At 44.3% G+C, this 11,352-nt stretch overlaps 1 pseudogene; it reads left to right on the top strand.

The window, feature by feature from the left end:
• Positions 1 to 3,828: 3,828 nt before the first annotated feature.
• Positions 3,829 to 9,677, top strand: LOC139439626 (52 kDa repressor of the inhibitor of the protein kinase-like; annotated as a pseudogene).
• The last annotated feature ends 1,675 nt before the right edge of the window (positions 9,678 to 11,352 follow it).

Genomic DNA, 11,352 nt, shown 5'->3' with positions numbered 1-11,352 from the left:
GCACAGTGTCAAAACTGCACCTGAGCAGACGGCATGAAGGAGAGGAAGTGAGAACGTTAGTGGAAACCCCTCTTTCTAGAGAGTGCCCTCGTTCCTAATGTTAAATGACTAAATGATTGTTATAGAGCAGAACAGAAGCATCCACAGAAGGGGGATTCTGCAAAGAATGGGCACTTCACTCCTAAAGAGCTTTTTATTTTATTCCCAATTAACAAATGAAATATTAGGAAATTGTGTTGTTGATTGGAGATTTGGAGGTCAAATTCTGCCTTACCTAGCTGGGTAGCACATATTCAGGGCAAAATACTGACTGGTCCCTTCTTTTGGATAATAGGTTTTGTCCAAGAGAGGTCAACTAGACAAAAAACAAAACAAAATGGAGACTATTTCCTTCATATCTAAAAAGTTTTGCTACAAGTATTCTTTAAGCGGTTGTCTTTCCCAGAGTATTGAAGCTTCTATTCAAAAAAAATTTTTTTAAGATTTATTTATTTCATTTATTCCCCCCCGTTGTCTGTTCTCTGTGCCTATTTGCTGTGTGTTCTTCTTTGTCCGCTTCTGTTGTTGTCAGTGGCACGGGAATCTGTGTTTCTTTTTGTTGCGTCATCTTGTTGTGTCAGCTCTCCATGTGTGCAGCACCATTGCTGGGCAGGCTGTACTTCCTTTCACACTGGGCAGCTCTCCTTACGGGGCTCACTCCTTGCACGTGGGTCTCCCCTATGCCGGGACACCCCTGCATGGCACAGCACTCCTTGCGCGCATCAGCACTGCGCATGGGCCAGCTGCACACAGGTCAAAGGGGCCCGGGGAAGATAGTAAATATGCTGAACTTTTCCATGAAATGACACGTAAAAAATGTCTTGCAGACATTTAATAAATGTTGGCTGTACCCCCCACCCTTCACTCCCATTAGTTCCTAGGCAAATTGGACCCAGTGTTCTGTCACAGGAGATGTGTTTTTCCTGCCTAGAAATTAGATCAGCTCTTCTCCTCTGGAGCCAGATGCGTCTGTCTCACCTAACAAGAGGCTGTGTGCTTGCCAGCATTGCTTGACCTTTCCAACGTGCATTAGCATTCACCCCACTAGGCCTGCTCATTTTGCCTGATGTCTGCAGCAGGATAATCACTTTGGAAGCTGCAAGGCAGGGCTCCCGCTTCCGGGCTGCTCACAGACCAGGAGGGGTGCAGAAAAGGTCACGAGAATAATCATGTAACTTGCCTACAGGCAAATACACAAACCATGGTGCACTCTTGGAAATAAAAGGGGAAGAAGTCCAATCAGGTCTTGAGCAGGGCCAGAGGGAGGGTGTATTAGTCAGGGTTTTCTAGGAAAACAGAACCAATGGGAGATATATATATATATATAATGTAAGTATTAGGAAGTTTTTCATAAGAATTAGCTTATGCAACTGGTAATGCGCTAATCCAAATTCCATAGGGTGGGCTGCAGGCCAGGAGTTTTGATGAGGGTTCTTGATGAATTCCCCAGAGAACTGTCTGGTTAAAGCAGAGATGGAAATTCTCCCTTCTCTTCCAGGTTCTCTTGATGTTCAACTTCTGGCTGCTCCCTCTGTGGCTTTTTCTCTCTGTGTCTGAATTTCATGCTTCTGAAGGACTCCAATAATAGGATTAAGACCTGTTTTGATTAAGATGGGCTACAACTTTTTTTTTTAAGATTTTATTTCTCCTCCCCCCCCCCCATTGTCTGTTCTCTGTGTCTATTTGCTGCGTGTTCTTCTTTGTCTGCTTCTGTTGTTGTCAGCGGCATGGGAATCTGTGTTTCTTTTTGTTGTGTCATTTTTTGTTGTGTCAGCTCTCCGTGTGTGCACAATATTCTTGGGCAGGCTGCACTTTTCTTTCGCTCTAGGTGGCTCTCCTTACAGGGCACACTCCTTGCGCGTGGGGCTCTCCTACGTGGGGACACCCCTGCATGGCACGGCACTCCTTGCACACATCAGCACCGCGTGCGGGCCAGCTCCACACGGGTCAAGGAGGCCAGGGGTTTGAACCACGGACCTCCCATATGGTAGACAGACGCCCTAACCACTGGACCAAGTCCGCTTCCCCGCTTGTATTCTTGTCAGCAGCGGTGGGAATCTGTGTCTCTTTTTTATTGCGTCATCTTGCTGCATCAGCTCTCTGTGTGTGCGGTACCCTTGCAGGGCACATTCCTTGTGTGTGGGGTTCCCCTACATGGCGGACACTCCTGCGTGGCATGGTGCCCCTTGCATGCATTAGAACTGCAAGTGGGCCAGTTCACCAAACGGGTCAGGAGGCCCTGGGTTTGAACCCTGGAATTCCCATATGGTAGACCAACGCTCTATCAGTTGAGCCAAATCTGCTTCCCAAGATGAGCCACATCTTAACTGAAGTAACCTCATCCAAAGGTCCCACTGACAATGGATTCACACTCACAAGAATAGATTAGATTTAAGAGCATGTTTTTTCTGGGGGAATATACAGCTTCAAACCACCACAGAAAGGGGAGGTGGAAAAGAAAGAGCTAATGGCTTCCCATGGGGCCAGTGGCGAAGCCAATGCCAAGAGAGCAATGAAAATGCATATGTGTTGCATGAGGGATGGGAGTGTCCCTCTGTAGGATTACTTTTTTCAAGTCCTGATAAGCAACCGATAGTTGTACAGGCCCAGCCGCTCCAAGCCTCCCTGGCTCTCTCCTCTCTCAGGTGGCCTGTCTGACACGTGAGAACTGAAACAGTCTACATCCACACAGCTTAGTGTCTACATTACCCTGACTTTCCTATTCCACTGCCTTTGTCGACATAGCTTTACCATTCTGAGAAACTCTTGGTCTAGAATATGAAAGTTTGTAAATAACTGCCGTTTATTCCAGGAAGTTTCCAAAAACCGATTTCAAGGAACATCAAACTGTTAGACTAGTCAACTGAAAGTATCTGAAGGCAGTCTATCCCTCAAGACTCTTTGAACTGCTATCTCCAAAAATCATCCCCTTGCTGTGTGCACCAGTCGCCAACTATTATATCATGGTCCTTACCCAATCCTACTCAAACCCCACATTGAAAGATCCCCTTAAACCAGACTCCAAAACATCCCACATATCCCAACACTGCCCTATTCTCTACAAGATGCTACTATGTCTTGTCTTACCAAGGTTAGAATTAACTCAGCCTTGTTTTATCAACAGGATGTTCTGGTGGCTTTGGGGGAAGCCAGCATTTGACAATCTTGTCTGTCATCTCAGCTTCTCCCAGGGCTCAGGAACCCCTTCTGACTTCAGACTAGGAGATTTGGGTTAGAGAGCCTTTACTCTGGCAGAATAAAGGCCTTAGTTTTCTGTTCACCATGCTTCCCCCTTGTTGATCCTGTCTACTATGTGTCAGGTCAGAAGCTAGAAATGGGAATTAAAAGCTGAAGAAATATAAAGTCTTCCTGCCTGCCTGCAGTCTCTGGGGGAAGAGAGCCACCTAGACAAATAAAATACACTGTGTTGTGCACAACGATGTTATTGAAGGCAGTGTTTCATCAACAATTTGTGGTTAAGAAGCAATTTTCCCCCACATTCATCACTGACCAATATTATTGTAAAATGCCATAAAAATGAACTAGTAGGTTAAGGAAATTAAAAACAGACAAAATGCAAGCTCACTGATCATGAGCTTGGATGTCACCATAATGTCAACTTGCTGTGAAAGTTCTAGCCGCACTCTGGATAGCACTGACGTGGGAGATCCTAGGGCTGCACATCATCCCTCTAGCTGAGTCTGTGTTTGTGTCTGTCTGGTGGTGCTGGGGGCAAAGATCAGGGGAAGCTTCCCAGAGAGAAATTTTAAGAAAAAGTAGGCATTAGCCATGAGGCAGAGTGAGAACAGAAGGAACAAATGCTTGTCAGTGACAAACTGTCTGGTGTATGCAGAGGTGCTGAGCAGTGGTGTGTTGCTGGAGCAGCATCAGACGCTCTGGGTCAGGAAGCAGATGTGGCTCAAACGACTGGGCTTCCATCTGCCCTATAGGAGGACCTGGTTTGATGCCCAGGGCCTCCTGGTAAAGGCATGCCTGCATGGTGAGCCAGGCTTGCACAGCAAGCAACGCAGCAAGATGATGATGCAACGAAAGAGAGACACCGGGGAGAGTCAAGGCAAGATGCAACAGAAACCAGGAACTGCGGTGGCGCAAGCGACAGGGAACCTCCCTAATTGGAGGTCCCTGGATTGAATCCTGGTGAAGCCTAGAGGAGAAAACAAGAAGAGAAGACAAAAAGAAACAGACGCAGAAGGTCAGTGAATGGACACGACAGCAAAAACAGCAGGGTGGGGGGGGGAGAGAAAAAATAAAATAAAATGTTTCTGATGATATCAGTAGAAATTTTAAAAAATGCTCTGAACCACTTTGGGAAAACTAGGGAGCAGGGCAGACGGCAAGTCCTGAAGACTCTTGGTGGTATGGTTATTAGTGTAAGCTTGATCATAGAAATCTGGCTTTAAATTTTATTTATTTTTTAATAAGTAGCGCATGCACAGAGTAAAAATATTCATGAGGTACAAAACAGTACATGGTGAGAAGTCTCCTCCCCATCCCTTCTTCCATTGCCTCCTCTTTGAGACAAGCCCAACAGCGTGTGTGTCTTTCGCTTTGTTACACCAAGTGGGGTCCTTGACCAGCAGCCTTTGCCTTACCTGGGAACTCATTGGAAATTCAGAATTTCAGGCCTTGCCCCAGACCTCCTGAATCAGAAATTGCACTTTAATGAGACACCCGGGTGTACATTAACTGTGAGAAACTCTGTTCTAATCTCTGAGACAGTAGATCTTATACATTAGCGTGCACAACTGTGGATCTTATAAAAAGGGCAGCTTTTTTATTCAGGAAGTCTGCACTGGGGTCCAGAAATCTGTGTTTTTAACAAGCCCCAAAAGGAGACTGATTTCAGGGATCTGTGGACCACACATGCCTTGTGTGCAGCTAGACAGAAATGGTGGCTTGGAAAGTTTTAGGCAGGGAGGGGCATGAGCAGGTGTGCATGTTAGAAAGGTTCTGGGATTGCTATGTGGAGGATGAGCTAGGGAAGTGGGAAAGGATGGTTGGAGGTGCCAGAGAGAAGACTCTTAGGATACTGTCAACCTGGCCCAAGGTCCTGTGGGGACCCGGATCAGTGAAGGGTACAAACGAAGATGTTGTGGGAGGAAGTTTTGAAAGCATTTAGCATTTAAATGCTATTGGTGACTGATTTTACCTGTTGATTGAGGAGTAGTCAAGGATGATATCGGATTTTAACCTGGGAACTGAGAGGAAATATTGGAGGAAGAGTTGGTTTCTGGGGAATCCCTCTCGGAAGAGCTGTTGAACTCTGGAGTATGTTGAGTTTGAGTTTCCTGTGGGTCAGCCAGTTGGAGATGTCCAAAATGAATTTAGTCTGATGTGGTAAAGGAGGGTGATGGTGGAACAGCTGACAGTATGGCCTTTAACCCAGGTATAAATGTGACTTGACTTTATAAATCCCAATTCCAACATTTATTAATTGTGGGACTTTAAATCTTACGGGGGTGCTGTGAGAATTAATATGTATGTATTAATATGGATACTGAGTGGGACTTGTCCTATGGCTTGGAAGTATGGTGATAGCCCCACATCTAAGGAGATAGCATGAAGCTGTCCCACATTCCAAAGAGAGCCTCGCCAGACATGCTCAGGACTCCTAAGAGGCAAGAGCAGCAGTGTCATCCCACCAGGCTCTCTTCTCTTCTTAAGGGCCCAGCCCACCTAAGAGAAGGCTAGAGGATTTCTAGGAGGATGGTGGGACTCTGGAGGTGTAGGCCTAGCAGGGCACGTTCTTTTTTTTTTATCCCTCCCCGTCCCCCCCACCCCCACCCCAGTTGTCTGTTCTCTGTATCTATTTGCGGCATTGTCTTCTTTTTGTCTGCTTCTGTTGTTGTCAGTGGCATGGTAATCTGTGTTTCTTTTTATTGTGTCATCTTGCTGCGTCAACTCTCCGTGTGTGCGGCGCCATTCCTGGGCAGGCTGCACTTTCTTTCGCACTGGGTGGCTCTCCTTATGGGGCACACTCCTTGCACATGGGGCTCCCCTATGCGGGGGGCACCCCTGTGTGGCAGGGCACTCCTTGCACGCATAAGCACCGTGCATGGGCCAACTCCACATGGGTCAAGGAGGCCCGGGGTTTGAACAGTGGACCTCCCATGTGGTAGATGGACACCCTAACCACTGGGCCAAGTCTGCTTCCCATGTTCTTGGCCTTGAAGGCTGCCAAGTTCACACTCCTTGACAAGCGTAGTATCTCTGTCAAACACTTAGCATAGAGAGTTATCAGTAAACAATAGCTCTCGGCCTCTCCACGCTGGTGTGCTGGTTCTGCTGAGCTGCCCGTGGGCCTGGCTCCCCTCCCTCCCTGACTCCAGCAGGCTCTCGGGCTGTCCTGAGGAGGCCAGGGGAGAGGTCCAGGCCAGCTGGCAACAGCGACGATACCAAATTTCTGCGCTGCCCCTAACTGCTCACAGAAGAGCAGTACCACCCTGGCCTTCTTCAGGTTTCCACACGTTTAGGAGAAAAAACACCTGGTCAACTAAATAGACATTATTGGTTATGTGCCAAACACTTTGAGACCCCTGTAATCTGTAGAGCTATACATTTTGCACAGACATCAGAAAACTAAAGAAGGAATGGGTTATTTTACTTCTCAATATTAATCAAAGCAGATACTTGTGAAGTCATTGGGAGGGTGGTTATAGGACAGTTCATGGAGATAATGCTTTACCAACTACATTTGATCTTTCCAGATATTTGAACAATTCACACAGTAGACATAGCAAACGAATAAAAGAATTGAGTGAAGATGAAATCAGGACACTGAAATGGAAAAAAAAATGATGAGATGTTTGGACAGGAGCAAAAACATAAAGAAACAAACAACAGCAATGCTGAGAACCCAAATGCAGAAAAAGGGGGTGAAAAACAGGGTGAAGACATTTTACCTTTAACCCTTAAAAAGAAGGAAAACAAAGAATATCTAAAATCTTCATCTGAAATTTTGATTTTTATGGGAAAACAAAACATATTCTGAATGGCCACGGAGGCTGATGTACTCCCCCAAGTTCTCTACTCTTTTTTTTTTTTTAATTTTTTAAAACTTTATTTCTCTCTTCTCCCCCCTGCTCCCGCCCCAGTTGTCTGCTTTCTGTGATCATTCACTGTGTGTTCTTCTGTGTCGGCTTATATTCCTGTCAGTGGCGCTGGGAATCTGTGTCTCTTTTCGTTGCATCATCTTGCTGCATCAGCTCTCCGTGTGTGCGGCGCCACTCCTGGGTAGGCTGAGCTCTTTTCTGCACTGGGCGGCTCTCCTTACGGGGCATGCTCCTTGCGTGTGGGGCTCCCCTACGTGGGGGACACCCCTACGTGGCCCAGCACTCCTTGGGCGCATCAGCACTGCATGTGGGCCAGCTCCACACAGGTCAGGAGGCCCTGGGTTTGAACCGCAGACCTCCCATGTGGTCGGTGGATGCTCTATCCATTGAGCCAAATCCACTTCCCTCTCTACTCCTGATAATCACTGAAGTGCTGAATAAATTCTGGTGAAGAGGTTTTGAAAAAGCACTTTGTGACAACAGCAATTAACACACCTTCTGTCGCAGAGATGGATGCTAGAGACACCTGAGAGATGCATTTGAGAGGAAACTCTCAGGCAAATGAGAGACTCACACTGCTTTCCATTATCACTGATGATGTGGTGGACATTGCAGCGGAAGAGCACCTGCCTGTGTTGGTGAGGTTTGTTGATGAATCTCATAACCTGAGAGAAGAATTTGTGGGATTCCTGCCTTGTGAAGCTGATGCAGAAATTTTGGCTGTGAAATTTCACAAAATAACTGAGAAGTAGGTACTGTTTTAGTTTGCTAAAAGCTGCTGGGAACAATATACCAGAAATGAGTTGGCTTTTACAATGGGGATTTCTTAATTTATGAGCTTACTGTTCTGAGGCTGTGAAAGTGTCGAAATCAAGGCATAATCAGAGATGCTTTTTCCTAAGCTGCAGCAGTGGGTGATCAGGCACACAGCCACATCATGAGAAGATGCACAGCTGTGGGTAAACAGGCATAAGGGGGCATTCACTCATCTCTCCCCTCTCCCCCTCATTGCTTTCAGCTTCTACCTAAAGTGGTTTCCTCTCAGCTTCTGGGTTTCTCTCAGTCTCTACAGGCTTTTCCTGTGTCTACGTCTTTTAATTCTTCTGTTTATAAAGGATTCCCGTAAGAGGATTAAGACCCACTCTGGGTTATTCAATCTAATCAAAGGTCCTTAAGAAGTAATTTAATAAAATAGTCCCACCTACAATACGTTTACATGCACAGGAACGGATGCGCTTTAAGAACTGGATTTTCTGGGGTCCACAAAAGCTGCAAACTGCCACAGGGACTAACCACAGAGTACTGTCGTGGCCAGGATTACATCGTGTCTAGAGGATTTTCTTCCAAGATGAAAATTGCTGCCTCTGGAGTTCTGACAGAATAGCCCCAAGCTATTTACACACTCTGCTCTTCCTGTGCCATAAATATGTAGTTAGCAAAATCAGTGCCTGTGATGGCACTATCTGTTGCATTGGGAACAATTAAGGAAATTTCTTTTTTTCCATTAATCACCGCAACCACTTAACAATGTAATTGCTGTCCTTTTTCAGAGTGATGAAGAAAAGGATAATAAATTGAAGGAAATTTTCCATTTTCAATGGACAAGTAGGCATGATGTTTTTGAAATTTTAGTGCATCTCTTGCGAGCACTTCTTTTACGCTTAGATGGTAGAACAGTGGCACAAATATTAGATGGAACAACAGTCTAGCTGGCCAAACATTTGTATTCTATAGAGCAGTAACAGATTTTTATTTCATCATTACCATCATTGTTCTTAAGATTGTCCTATCTTTTGTAAGAACTTTTGTGAAAAATCTCAGGGCAAACCTCTGATGTCTTCTTTGCAGCCAGCAGCTTGACTGCAGTGATGCCCTCACTCAATAAAGCAATGGAAAATAAGGAAGTTTATCAGGAATTTTGGTTTGAGAAAGCCACAAGTGTGGCACCCAAACTTGATATTCAAATGAAACTCCCCACCAAATTCTGTAGGACTCAGTAAGGAAACCTGGAATCTGAACTAGCCTCTGCGTGTTACTAGAGAAACCCTAAGTGTTCCAACAGTGGACCATCTTATTCAGAAACCTAAAGCTATATTTTCAGAACAGCTCCTCAAAGTTCTGAAATGCTTATCTCTGGTACCCTCTGTCATGGGAGAGCCCAAATTCAATACTCTGGAGGAACACCGTGCTGACACGTGCAGAAGGGACTGACCCAATCCTGACACACTCTCCCTTGTTGGAGAATCAAAGGAAAATACAGAACTTCCATCCACCACATAAGAAGCCTTCCATCTGCCTGACATCAAGTTTTTCTTAATGTTTATGCATTTTGAAGGTCTTCCTGTGATGAAGGTTAAGAACGAGTGCTATGAAAATGGACAAAACCATCTCAAAGCACATCTGAGGAACACTTAAACAAACCAAAGTTCAAGTAACTTGACTTTGCTTAACATAAATTTTTATATAAAGCATGATCTGGATTAAATGGTGGACACACATATCAAATTCTTTATAACTTAGCCAGAACTTCCTACAGGTAATTCAGAAACCATTGAAAATACGTGAGACTTTAAAAATAGGTTTTCCCTTATAGATCTCTTATATTTGAAGGAAAAGGTGTAAGGTGTATGTGGGCCGCTTATTCACTGAATATATTTGCCTGTAGGTCTCCCACTGAATACATTAGCCATTGATAATCTACCTATTTAAAAGGCCTCTTTTTGAACTCTCATGCTTTGAAGATATATTTATTCATCCAGAAACGAGCATTGAAAGTGCCACATTTCATTTCTGCGTGATCGGTTAATGGCACTCTGGAATTGCTTTAGTTAAGTCATTTTAGACATAACATTTATCATCACCGTGGATCCAATTGTCAAGTTATCAGTCCACTTATCAGTACTTTGAAGAAATAAATTTTGAGAAGGTGTAGAAGGAATGCATTTTATAAAATGTTATAATGAGGCTGTTGACTGATCTTTGACTAGTAGAAGTTTTAAGTCTATTAAAAATTTGTAATGGACAATTAAGGGAATTACCAGAGAGTAAGAGAAACTGAACTCACCAAACAGAGATTTCAGCGTAGATTTTGTCTTTATCAAATGAACCTAAAGGAACAAGTTACAGGGAAGCAGATGTGGCTCAACTGACAGAGCATCCACCTACCATATGGAGGGTACAGGGTTCAATACCCAGGGCCTCCTGACCCATGTGGTAAACTGACCCATGTGCAGTGCTGCCGTGTGCAAGGAGTGCTGTGCCGTGCCATGAAGGGGTGTCCCCTGCGTAGGGGTGCCCCACACACAAAGAGTGCACTCCAGAAGGAGAGTTACCTCATGCAAAAAAAGCACAGCCTGCCCAGGGGTGGTGCCCCGCACAGGAGAGCTGACGCAGCAAGATGACGCAACAAAAAAGGCAACACAGTTTCCTGGTGCCGCATGACAAGAAGTTACAGTGAAGTCTCAAACGTCGTTGTTTCACATCTGGTTGTTGCTGTTTATGCTCTTTGGTTGGGTGAGCCTACACTTTCATAAGCTTTTAGCAGGTATGTGTTGAACACTTCCATTTCATGGTCAAGTCAAAATCAGAGGCTGGGGATACCAACAATTGATTTGTACGTTTTTTTTCTATTTCCATGACTTGCCTTAATCTATAAGCAAAATCTAAAAATCCTACAAAAATAAGTGTTTTGTGGTTTATCTAGGAATAGTGCAGAAAAACACAATTATTTTTGTGAAGAAAATTTTGTATAGCGTATTTCACTCAAAAAATGTGAAATTTGTTTCTAAAGTTCAGGTGATTTTTTTTTTTTCTTTTTTTGGTGTGGACAAAACAGATTTTTGTGGTAAATTATCTTTTTAAAAATACCTTATTAGCATAACAATTTTTCAAATAGATTTTCATTTTTCGTTTATTTTTTGTATGTAGGCATAGAAAAAGATGTTCTATTTAAGGGGTTACTAAATGTAATATAATGATCAAATATTTTTTACATCATATATTGTCTGGCCCCCAAAATAAATTTGCAGGGCTTGTATTATTGTTGCTGGCTAAAATGAATGTAATTGCAAAAAATAAAAAATAGCTCTTAAGAGTATTATAATCCCCCAGGAACTTGGGTCCCAGGAATTGCTGGTGGGTTCCAGAGGACATCCCTGACCTTGTCTGTCTGTACTCCTTGCCCAGAATGTTCTCCCCACCTTTGGGCTTGGTGAATTCCTAGTCATGTTTCACGATTTAG

The sequence above is a fragment of the Dasypus novemcinctus genome, chromosome 9 (genome assembly GCF_030445035.2).
Source record: "Dasypus novemcinctus isolate mDasNov1 chromosome 9, mDasNov1.1.hap2, whole genome shotgun sequence".
Taxonomy (NCBI): Eukaryota; Metazoa; Chordata; class Mammalia; order Cingulata; family Dasypodidae; genus Dasypus; species Dasypus novemcinctus.
Note: the sequence above shows the minus strand (reverse complement) of the source record. Positions and strands in the feature narration are given on the sequence as shown.